Source organism: Microtus oregoni, unplaced genomic scaffold (assembly GCF_018167655.1).
Source record: "Microtus oregoni isolate MIOR12 unplaced genomic scaffold, Mior012 000031F_ref0000149, whole genome shotgun sequence".
NCBI lineage: Eukaryota > Metazoa > Chordata > Mammalia > Rodentia > Cricetidae > Microtus > Microtus oregoni.
In genome coordinates this window covers 23,940,425-23,953,301 of record NW_024543090.1, presented here as the reverse complement: position 1 = coordinate 23,953,301, position 12,877 = coordinate 23,940,425, and positions in this window count along the sequence as shown.

Here is a 12,877-nt window from a genome sequence, read left to right as displayed (position 1 = left end):
AGCGGGGCAGGACGAAAAGCAGGCCTGCTCGCCTCATCACTACAATTTATTGCCTCGCTGTTGTTTGCCTGCTAGAGCTACATGGGTAAGTCACTGTTGCTGAAGACACCATGTTCTGACTGTTCCAGTCTGAGGTCTCCATGTCCTGCAGTCAGAAGATGCCATACAAGATCCTGGGGAGACTAGTCACCGAAAGTTCTGCTCAGCCATGAATCCCTCATGTTATAATACCAGGTTGCCTAAGACATGTGCCTGCTGGTGCAACAGAGGCACAAGTGTCACTCACGGCTTTTGGGTGGAATATAAAACTTGTTCCAGAGGCAATAACTCATATACGGCACCATAACCAGAGCAAACGCCATGGATGGAGGTCATGGTCCTCAAAGGAAGGCCACTGCTATCGTTTTGCTAAATAAATGTGATGTGCCTGTTATATTGCCTTCTAAGTAATTGTTTTTATCAGCACACACTGCACTGCTATTGTCAGACTCAACAGTGGAGAGAGACTTCCTTTTGCAGTGGGATTGTGAAGCATGGGGACTCATAATCAGTCAAGCTCTTGAAGGCAGGTGACTGTCGCTGTGGCAGTGACCCAATGCTAGGTCACAAATGGAGAAAAATAATCAGACATATATATCACCCCTCCAAGATTCAAGAAAAATTGAAGAAGAGTGGGTGTAAAGAGTGTAAAAGCTAGAGGAAGGAGTGGCGTGTTGTATAGATATTTCCCATCAATTGAAACATTCCCTTCTGGAAGGAGGAGGGGGTCTCATAAGTCTCCGGAAGTAGAATCCCAGAAAAGAGATGAAATTTAGAAGGCTGAAGGCTGGAGCCTTCTAAGGGTACACGATTCGCAAAGCCCTTCACCAAGGTTATTAAAGCAATAGACAATTTCTGGGGCAAGAAGACTCCTCATCTGGCCTGGAACTCTAGGGATGCAGGCTTCATGAGCTATCTATCATCCATGCTGGGTGATAAAATACCACCAAAAGCAACTTGGGGGAAGAAGAGTGTATTTAAATCCAGTTTACACTCCATCACAGAAGGGAAGTCAAAGTAACAAGAACTTAAAATAACTGGTCACAGGTCATCCATAATCAAATGCAGAGAGAGAAATGGCTGCAAGCATGCTTGATGCAGAGAGAAATGGCTGCAAGCATGCTTGATGCAGAGAGAAATGGCTGCAAGCGCGCTTGATGCAGAAAGAAATGGCGGCAAGCATGCTTGATGCAGAGAGAAATGGCTGCAAGCATGCTTGATGCGGAGAGAAATGGCGGCAAGCATGCTTGATGCAGAGAGAAATGGCTGCAAGCATGCTTGATGTGGAGAGAAATGGCTGCAAGCATGCTTGATGCAGAGAGAAATGGCTGCAAGCATGCTTGATGCAGAGAGAAATGGCTGCAAGCATGCTTGATGCAGAGAGAAATGGCTGCAAGCATGCTTGATGCAGAGAGAAATGGCTGCAAGCATGCTTGATGCAGAGAGAAATGGCGGCAAGCATGCTTGATGCTCAGCTATCTTTCTCTATTCTTTTACAACCCATCTCCTAAAACTATGGTACTGCCACATTCAGACGGGCCTTCTCACATCAGTCAAGACAACTACCCACAGACGTGCAGAGGCCAACCTTGTCTGGACAATCTCTAACTGAGACTCTCTTCCCAGGTGATGTTGAGTGTATTAATGTATCTGATATGTATTTCCTAATACCTAGCTAAAGATTATGTTCTATGTCCCCTAATGTTATTTTAAATATTTCAGATCTATAAAATACTGCTTTGCTATCTGAGGAGAAACAAACAAAGCTCATCAAGTGTCTCAGAACTGATCAGAGAAAATGCATTGGCACAGATGTTAAAAAGTAAAGTTTTGTTACACAATAAAAGTCAGGCGAGACATGCAAAATATGCTTGGCACCACCAAGGAGCACAAAGTGCACTCTGGGAGTATTTAGATGCGTCTTGGACAATGACATGACAACGAGTTACTTCTGTGATGACATGTAGACAAGCCAACAACCATAGCTCTTCAAACACACCTGGGAGCAGGGCATGCAGTATTTACTCTCCCATGCTGGATTTTTAGAATTCTCAACCTCTGTCCTGCAGCCTGACCTGCCCACTTTCTAAGAGAGTTAGAAGTAATTCCCAAGTCTTATAAGAGACTTTGCTTCTCCAGGTTGCTGATAATCAAATGAGATGGTATATATAAAATTATTTCAAAATATCACATATGAACACACACGGGGGGGGGAGGCAAAGAGAGAGAGGGGGGAGAAAGGGAGGGAGAGAGAGAGAGAAAGAGAATTTTATATGTGTTATTGTGGTGCACATCAATAATCTAAGCACTAAGGAGACTGATGTAGGAGAATTATGAGTTCAAAATCAGTAGGAGCTCCATAGTAAGTTTTATCTTAAAAAGAAAAAGGTGTCACAGTGCACAAGAAATGCGCTCTCGATGCAGGATTCAGATATGGAAAGTCTTTTTCTTCCCCATTTTCTGAACCTGCTGTCAGCATCCTTTTGTTTCTAGATGTCACTTCCTATCTTGCCTAGTTCCCTTTCTCCCCATTTCTGTTTCCAGTAAGAATAACATTACATGTAAAATGGAGAGAGCGGTGGTGTCAGAGCTCCACACAGGCCAGCTCATTTCATCCTCATTACATTTCTAGGAGTTACAGCCTATCCCATTTGAGAAGTCTGAGGACTGGGGGATTAAGCAGCTCACAAATACCATTGCTAGTAAATTAGAAGGTTAGAAGATTTAGCTCCAGAGGCACAGTCTTTGCCACCGTTCTCACCTATTTCACTCTGCCACGGTGCCTGTTCAGGAAACAGGCAGAGGTTTGGGGAGAGGTTTTGCTCTTTACTCTTCATAGCTTTATCAACAAACATAGAGTCTGTATGGACAAAACTAACCCTAATATGGTAGTCGTTACTAGCAATGAGAAATACTGAACGGCATAATTCATGCTACCAAATATGTGTGTGTGTGTGTGTGTGTGTGTGTGTGTGTGTGTGTGTATGAGTGTGGTGGGTGTGTGAATTTGTGAGTGGGTGCGTGTATGGGTATGTGTGAGTATGAGTGTATGTGTGAGAGAGAGTATGTGTGTATAATTATCCAAGGAAAAGAATTCAGCTACAGAACTAACTAAGCCGCGGCTACCTTACTTATCTGTTAAAGAACTAAGGGCGAAGTTTACACGTTTTTGTTTTGTTGCATTTGTGCTGGTCTCTGGTATGAAATAGCATTCAAGTTGCCACTTACTGAAGAACAGGATAGGCATGAAATTGGCGGATTCCGTTTATGGCATCATAGAGAAAGAGAAACACTTGCTGGAAATGCAAACATCGTGCTTTTAAAAGCAGCAAGATGGAATAGTGGAAAGCTAGACTGGAAAGACACCTTGAGGTTAGCGTGTTTGTGCAGGTAGGCGTGCAGAGGCCATGCATGAGATACCTGGTTTGTGTGGGTAGGCTACGCATCTCATCCCGGCTTATCCAAGCACAGAGGCCAAGCAGCAGCTAGAATTCAGTTCTCTTGATTGGCATGCAGACTGCACTTCCTCCAGCACTTCCTCCAGCCCTCTCAGACAGGCTGTCACGTACACAGTGGTAGGAGACACTCTTCTAAAGGCACCACCGGTCGCTTGGGAGGCATGTGCTTTATTTTATGCTTCAACGGTCAGATTTTATGTGCTCTATTAGCCTAACTTGAAAGCAGCCAAGGGCTTGAGCGCCGTGGCTTAGCCCTTGAAAGACAGAGAAAGCAGGAGCAGAAGCAGTCTAATTAGACGCACAGTGACGCTGTCCTCACACCTCCGCTACAACCCAGGAGGCGTCAAGTTCCAGAAGAGGACCTTCTATTCCATCAACCTGATGAAAAAGAAATTGACAATCTCTTTTAAACCCAGCTGTTTATTGGATTGAATAAATGATTGCTGAGGTTTGCAAGATTTAAGGAGAAAGGTATAAAATTATAAAGAAAATGAAAGGTTAAATTATATTCTGAGATTTGTGATTTTAATATCTTATAAACAAGCTATCTTAAAAATAATAGTTGAAGAAAGGGTTAAATTCTCATGTGCCACCTTAAGCAAGTCACTGTCCAGCCACTGTTCCACACTATGTCCACAGCTGTCTGAAAAGAAGGCTCCAGAATAGTCCAGGGAGAAGACAGCACAACTCCCCCAGCTCTGCATTCCCGACCTCAGCTCTCGCAGGCCCAGCACTGCCTAGTGGGTACCAGGCTGGTTAAGCGGCCATTTGTAAGACTAAGTAGTGGTCTTCCTGGACCCTGGACCCTTATATTCACAACCCCCCTCTCCACCCCGTGCTAATAGCCTTTGAGATACCGGCCCATTTTCCCACTATCGTGGAACCCTTTGACACGCCTGCAACCCCATATTAACCTTTCTACTCCTCCTTCTATGTGTGTGAACCAATTAAAAACCAATTAAAAACCATGCTGATTCTAGCAGAGAAAAAGTTCTCGGGCCAATTAAAAACCATGCTGATTCTAGCAGAGAAAAAGAGGCAAGACTGTAGGGGAAACTTGGGGTGCAGGAAGAGTGGCAGTGCTGTGGAATATTTAACTAGGTAAAAACGTGTTACATTTGTTTATGTTTATTTGTTTAATTATGTAAAGATGTGGTGCATTCATTTCCCCTTGCCTGCCTAAGGCACCTGATTGGTCTAATAAAAAGCTGAATGGCCAACAGTTAGGCAGGAAGGGTTAGGTGGGGCTGGCAGGCAGAGAGAATAAGAAAAGAAGAGGTAAGAACAAGAGAGAAGAAGGAGGTTTTGTGTGCTGCACTGTGCTGCAGGGAGTTGTGAAAGGAGCCTGGGCAAAGCCACCAGGTGGTGAGGGAGGGGCTGCCATTCCAAGATGGGGAGGAGCAGATGGAAGCAGTCTGGGGTATGCCGAGTGACGTGTGGTCTGCCTCTACGAGGTACTGGATCAAGCTGCAAAAAAAGAATATTCCAGTGTTGTCAAGTGCCTTGATCGCAGCTTGGCTACCACAATGCTGGCAAGAATTTGGAGCGCTGAAAATTGTAACTACATTCTGGTCACGGCACTAATTACATGCCTCTGTCACCAGCTGATGAGCTCTGGACCCCAATGTGAGGCCTTTAGCATGATTAAATGTCTCAGAAATATCTTGGCCGAAGGTACAACCAGCTCCCCGAGGAGATATCCCCAGACACCACGGTCATCTGGGTCTAACCACAGCAAGTCGTACATTGAACCCTCATGAGGAAAAAATTTGTGTGGTCTGTCTGCCCTCGGAGTATGGTGGGACACTCACGGTAAGGAACCTTAAGCTCCACAAGCTGTGTAACTGTTTCAGCTGTCCTCTGTCCACATAGTCTCCCAGAAACAAGAAATTCGTATCCGGTGATTTACCACCAGTTCTAAAGAGTTCCATGAGGTCATGAGGTTGCCCATCTACATCTCCACGTATGGTGACGGCTGGACATAGGAACCTCTTACACATTGGATTCTTTCGTCAGCCTTCTCGCCTGGGCTCTTGACCTGGGAGAGAGCTCATTCAGCTGCTCAATCCACTGGTCCAGCTTCTTGATGAACAACTCCTTGTCCATGATGATGCCTGCCCGAACCGGTTGCTGCTGGTTGCTGCTCCTGCCACAGTCACATGCTGCCACCGCTTTCTAGGGTGCTTCCTGCAACAACTGGCTGGCGCTGGCCGGGTAGCTCTCTCGCTGCTCCACTTGCCTTAGCAAGGGACTCAGCTTTCTGTTCAGTATTAGTGCTTAAAGAACACTTAGGATATGTGTGGTGAATAAGCTTGCACAAGACTGAATTTTGTTCAGTTGTTTTTCCTTATTTGCATGATATAACAGCATGTTCTGAAAAGTTCTGGCCTCCTAGAACTAGTCTGTTTTGGTAGACATAACAGGAATATTTGCAAAATATGATACTTGGAATACTTTAATTACTATGAGGCAAGGATGCATAAAATATTTTTGCATTTAATATTAGTGGTTTAGAAGAATCATTTTGAATCTTTATCAGTAAGTAAAAGACTGTGCCTGGCGGAGACACTTGAATCTTAAAGACCTTTGAGTGTTACTCGAATTTTAAAGACTTTTGAGTGTTAAGTAATAAAGAACTTAATATTTTGATGTAGTGAAAAAAGACCTTGTTTTTGGTTTGTTTCGGTTTGGTTTTGGGCACATTCTTTCTATGTAGCCCTGGCTGTCCTGGAACTTGCTATGTAGACCATGCTGGCTTGGTTTGGTTTGGTTTTCGGCATATTCTTTCTGTGTAGCCCTGGCTGTCCTGGAACTTGCTATGTAGACCATGCTGGCTTAAGCTCACAGGCAATAAAGCTCCTGTCCAATTCCCAAGTGCTGGGAATGAAGGCTTCCACCAGCATGCCTGACCTTGGTTTTAGAGTCTTGAAACCGGCTCTATGTATCCTTGGCTGGCCTGAATGCTGAATAGAGCAGACTGCCTCCAAGCTCGGAGATCTGCTTGCCTCTGACTCCAGAGTCCTGGGATTAAAGTGTGTGCTACCACCCATGGCTGAGATCTTTTTTATATGACTACTAAATGCCAACGTTGGCTGTGCTTTGAAAAGTAGAATAACATACGTGGACTAAAAATTGGGGGCCAGATTTACTCCGTTTCAGACCTGTTCTTTAGTGGGTCGGGGGCCTTGAGCTCCGTATTCACCTGAGGATGGCCTTGACTTGATGTTCTTAGCCCTACACAAGTCACCGTCCAGCTTATGATTCAAAGAGGTAAACTGTGAAAATGTTGCTCCTTTATTCATACTGCATAGGTTTTGATTCTGAGTTGAAGAATAATCTCTTTTTCTCAGATCTATGTGATTACTATTTGATTTTTATCGATTTTGGCCATGTCTATATGAATTAGTTCTAAATCATCATTTTCTTTTTTTAAAAAAAGCTTATTTTCGTTTGTAATTTAATTTTTTGCTTATCTTAGATTCTCCATCATTCTAGATAATTTTTGTGTTGGGAGTGAAACCCAGGTGGGGCTCATGCTAGTCAGTTGGTCTACCACTGAGGAGGTCCCTTCCTTAGAAATACTTGTTTGATGTTTGACAATATTTTTTCTTTGGTATGATTTCAGTAAATAGATTATGCCCTTTGCTTAATACATCTTTTGTATTAGCTTTTGCTTCATCTGTGGGTTTTATGTGTTAGATGACTTTGCTTCTTAGTTTTTAAGACTTTTTTTGTTTTATGCACCCTATCTTTGAAGAAAGACTCAAGTTTTTCTTGTGGATAATAATGAGAGAGAGAGCAGGGAAAGAGGAGGAGGAAGAGGAAGAAGAAGAACAACAACAACAACAATAAAAAGAGGAGGAGAAGGAGGAGGAGAAAAAGGAGGAGGAGGAGAAAGAGAAAAGAAGAAGAAGGAGAAGAAGGAGAAGGAGGAGGAGAAAAAGGAGGTGGATGGAAAGGAGGAAAAGGAGAAAACAAGGAAGAAATAGAGGGATGTGCCTGGGGCTGGAAACCAGGGAGTTGCCAGACAGACAGACAGGAGAAGCAGTGAAAATAAGATATACTGAAGGAAAGAAAGGTATAAAGCCCAGAGGCAAAACTTAGAAAAAGGGAAAGAGGTTAAGTTATAAGAGCTAGGGGGACAAGTCCAAGGCCAAGCATTCATAACTAGTAAGTCTCCATGTCATGATTTGGGAGCAGCTTGGTGGTTCAAAAGAAAAAGTTTGCTACACGGTGGACTTCAGCTCTGGAACCAAATTATAACCTGTTGGGTAGGGGAAGCAAATAGTTCCCCAGTGGGAGCTAAAAGTAGGTCAGAACAGAACAGAGCAGAGAGTAATAACTACCCACCACCCCATGCGGAGCCGGGAAACAGCATGCAATTCCTGCCCTGTGAAGGGCCTGGGCGTGGAGCCCTCCTGCTGTGTTTGAGGCCCCCTCAGCCTCTGACCTGCTCCTTGCCCTCCAGTCCTTGGCTTCCTTAAGCCTTTTGATGTGGTGGATATGGCCTGTAACCATCAAAGAAGCCACACAGTAGGAATGTTCTAGGCAGTTCTGTTGAAAGATTGAAAGATTTGTTTTTGGGGTTTTTTTTTTTTTTTTGGTTTTTTTTTTTTGGTTTTGTTTTTGTTTCGTTGTTTGAAACATTTTTTAAAAAGATTAAGCAACTTGGCAAATGTTGCAGCTAGAAAGGATGGGCAGGGAAAACTAGTCTTGAGGAGATAAAAATTAACTTTGTTTTCTTCACTAAAGTATCTTGTGATGCTTCATGAAATAAAATTTCTGCCTGTTGTCATTGATCCCCACCCCCAGAAACAGACTGGTTTAGGAATTCTTCCCACTGACTGGTTGTTGTTGTTGTATTCTTGTGTGTTTGTTTTTTCAAGACAGGGTTTCTCTGAGTAACTCTGGCTGTCCTGGAACTCACTTTGCAGATCAGGCTGGCCTCACACCCACATCTGCCTCTTGAGTGCTGGGTTTAAAGGCATGCACCACCATTCCTGGCCCCACCGATGCCCTTTTTTGTTTGTTCGTTTGTTTTTAAAGAGAGAGTTGGATTCCTTATTTCTGTCACTGGGTTCTTTTTACAGAACCTTATTTTTGTCCCTAGGTTCTCTTTGTGTTTTATTTTTAATCTTTAGATTTTATTTTACGCGTGTGAGTGTTTGCCTGAATGTATGTAGGCACACCACATGTGGGCCTGCCTGGTGTCCCCCAGAGTTAGAAGAGGATGTTGGATCCTCTAGAACTAGAGTTGTGAGCCACCACTGTAGGCGCTGGGAATCAAACTCAGGTCCTCCCTATGGATCAGCAAGAGCTCCTAACCACTGAGCAATCTCTCTAGCTCTGTTACTCTATCTTACTATTCCTGTGTTTGTATGATGGAGGAGCACGTGCCTCGGTGGAACAACTTTGGGGAGTCTTCTTCTAGCCACTTCACTTCAATGATGCCTGATTAATTAAAACACCATAGACCGCGAGAAAATCTCTACGCCCTGGTTCATCCTGCTCAGCAACATTGGCGGCCTCTGGGAGACTTTGGACATCCAGCCCCTCAGAGTGTTACAAGGTTCTCCAGCCTTTATCACCCTTCCTCTGCTCCCCATCCCACCCCCAACAAAATGGAGACTTTCAGACCCAGATCAGAACTCTTTCTAAACAAGGCTCCCACCTGCTTGGATGTGATTCCTGCCAGCTGCCCTGGGTCCCTTTGTGTGCACACCTATTGCTTTCCTGTGGTCTGCAAGTTAGGCTGAGATGATACCCCAAATTCCATGGTAAACATCTCAAGATAAGAACAGGTCTATGCGGGGTGGAGAGACAGCTGAGTGGTAAGAGCGTGCACTGCTCTTGCAGAGGACCTGAGTTCATTTCAGGCAGCTCGCAACCTCTTATAACTCCATCTCAAGAGGGGCCAGCATCACCTCAGTATCCTACATGTGTACAGACACACATACATACACACAATTGAAAACAAAATAAATATTTAAAGCAAAACACAAGTTGTTGGTAGTGTGAAGCTGTCATTTCATGAGTTTTATCTGGTGGTTAAGCCACAGAAACTTAGATTGGGAGATGCTCACAGACCATCAAGTTCAGACACCACTGCTGTGACCATCAGCGAAATCACCATTTCCCCCTCCGGAAAGGTTCAGTTGTGTTTAGGATGCCATTTTCAAGAAAGTAAAAAAAGTTTGGGAGCAAATAGGAGCTTACATATTTAAAACAAAATATATACTGGCTAAAGGAATTTGCTTGTTATCTTGAAAGTTTACTGACATGAAATGTCTGGGCCATGAGAGTATCCCATAAAGAGACGTATTTATTTATTTATTCATTTATTTATCTTTATTACTTTGTATCTCTGACTGACCCAGGACTCTCTCTGTAGACAAGGCTGGCCTTGAACTCACAGATCCACTTGCTTGGTCTCCTGAGTTTTAGTCTTTGAACTTGTATTCCTTTGTCATCTTTCATGTCACCTGCCAAAAGCCGCTGCGCTGCACAACTGTCATTTTAGTTTAACTCTGGACAAACTCAAAAATACTATTATTTATTAACGTTTCCATAAGCAAATGGAGGGGAAAATATCTTCCTTACAAAAGAATTCCTCCTTCCTTTCTGATTCTGGTCTCTCTCAGTCTCACTTCCAAACAGTACCGGGCAGGCTGGGGAAGGGACACTAAATGTGCAGCCAAGAAACATGTTCTTGTTTCAACTCTCAAGAGTTTCTGTTACCAGTGAGAGGAGGATTCCTCCCCCTCCTGCCTGGGTGCGATGGGAAAGGGGCTTTGTTTTTTCCAAAAGCTCATATAAGAAGTACCAATAATTTAAAGGACAGTGCATTGCCTGGGACTTCGCTCCTTAAAATACCAAGCCTTGAGAAAACAAAAATAACAAAACGCTGTTAACAGAGCAGAGGTGCACAGATAAGGGGTCTCAACCAAACGTGGTGCGGTCTCCTGGGTTAGATCCTAGAAAAGGAGAGGGCCATTAGAGCCGAGAAATCCCTGGCCTTGAGAGTGGCTGATCATTCGCAGTGTTGTCCCCTTGGTTTGGACAAATACACCAGGATCCACGACAGATGGCTGTGCAGGGAGGTAAGACTGAGGCCACCGATCCGGGCCGACAAGTGACAGGAGCTCCTTGTGTTGTCTTCATAACTTACTGTAATCCAAAACCTAAAATGGAAAGTAAACACAGCAGCCAGCCACTCCAGAGGCTAAGGCAGGAAGAGCACACGTTCAAGGCAAGTTCGAGGCCAGCCTGGACAGCTTAAGGAAACTCTGTCTCAAAAATTGAAAAAAAAAAAGGGGGGGTTTGAGATGTAACTCGATTGAAAAATGCTTCCTTAACATGCCTAAGATCCTGAGTTGAATTCTTCTCACATGAATAAATACATAATTTCCCACAAACCTATGAAAAAAATTAAAGTATGGATAAGGTTTCAAAGGCGTATTTTATTTCATTTTGGTGTTCTACTGTTTAGAAGGAAGGCGTGCAAATGCCTGTGGTTTCCATCTGAAAACCGTCCGCAGGAGCCTGGTGCACCGTTTTGCTAAGCAGTCAAGTTAAAGGGTTACAGATTTGCGTTCCCAGGGCATCAAACCAAAGTCCATTTTCCTTTGGTTCACTTAACTCTCGAGAGGGAAATTGTGCTGAGGACTGCTTCTCAGAAGTGCTTGATGAGTCCGGATGGTTCACTGAGCTTTCTTGCGCCGTGCGTTTCACCTATAGAAAGAGCAAGGTCCGGTCCAGGTCTCAAGTGCCTTCAATAATCTCTCACACATATTTTCAATATTGTGTTAAAGTGTAACCAACTCAAAGGGAACTTTTGGGTTAGACAATGAATTCCACAAACACTTAGTAAGCGGATGTTGCAGTATTAGATACAAAACCTCTTCAGAGGCCTAAACTTGGTCAAAGAGATGTCTCCATAAGCAGGCTCTCAGAGCTATGCAGGGAGTGCTGTAAACGGGACGTTAGAAAGATGCCCTGGTCCATCAGGAAATACATTCGCTCCCTCTGGAGAAGGGAGAGGAGCTATAGGCATAAAAACTAGCATTATGTAAACTGTTTCATCTAACCGGACTCAGGGAAGAGCTAGTTCAATAATGAGCAAACTAAAGGGCTTCTGAGTGCCGACTTCCCACTGCAGAGTTGAGCTAGGAAAAGCTGCACTTAGCATGTTCCAGGAGCCTTTGCTAGGAAGGTCGGCAGGCTTGAAATCTGTTCCCCGAGGTCAGTTACTTGCTCTCTAGAAAAGGCAGTAGTATGTCGGCTGTCCTAGCCTGTCGCTTCCAAATCAGGCCTTCCTAATAAAAAATAAAATAAAAACCCCTGCCTCTCAATGCGTTCCATTTTCTTCTGTGACATTTCTGGGCTTAGGCCTTGAATGTGTAGTTCTGGTCTTTTGTTCTGCCCTCAAATTTTGAAGACTTGTAGAAGCAGAAATTGAGGCTTCCTAAGCAGGAGTTTAGAACTAACCTCATGAATTTGTGCAGGCTTTTCTAAAGCCGGGGTGAATGGCCCTGGCAGTATTTGCCGCTTCCACGTGGCGAGAACAACGGGACAGCTTTCTTTTTTGTGTGATAATGCCCAAGATCTGGATATTATGGACTCCTGGAGAACAGAAACTATTATTTGGGGGAACTATAATCCTGGGGGAATGCTCAGCAGTGGTAAGGGACACAGACGAGAGCGACACAGCAAGCCCAGGGCTCAGGGCCCCTGCAAAGTGCACAAAGAAGCCGGGCAGAGACTTTCCCACGCCTATCTCCCGTCCAGGCCAGAGCGGCCTGTGGAACAAGGGGAGCCAGGTGGCCGTGGGAGGTTTTCTCCCAGGGCAGAGCCTGCACTTCGCCTGAGCTGAAATGCAAAGGAAAACTTCACTGACAACAAGGAAATATCTGTGTCTAAAGAAAACAGCTTTTAGGGGTTTCTTTCTCTGATTATAAATGTAATAATGTCTCCTGCAGAAAAGTACATGAGATACGTAGAAGCAGAGAGAATTAGAGATTACCAATCGCATTTCTAGCCCAACAGGCACTACTATTAACGTCTTAATGACTTTTTCTAGGCACACATGATTGATATAATTGAGAGACTACTATAGGTACCATTTTAGATTGGGTTGTTTGTTTTTGTTTCGTTTTGCTTTTTTTGATTGGCTTTACTTTTGTTATCAAAGTTGTTCTGGGTTGTTAGAAATCACTTGATCTGCCCTATGATGAAATTTATTATTTTATTTATTTTTCTATTTATTATCATTTATTTATTATTCATAATAAATTATTTATTTATTACAAATGAATTCTAATTCTAAATCTTAATTTTATTCATTCACTTAAGAGACATCCAGGGGCCAGTGGTGTTCCTGA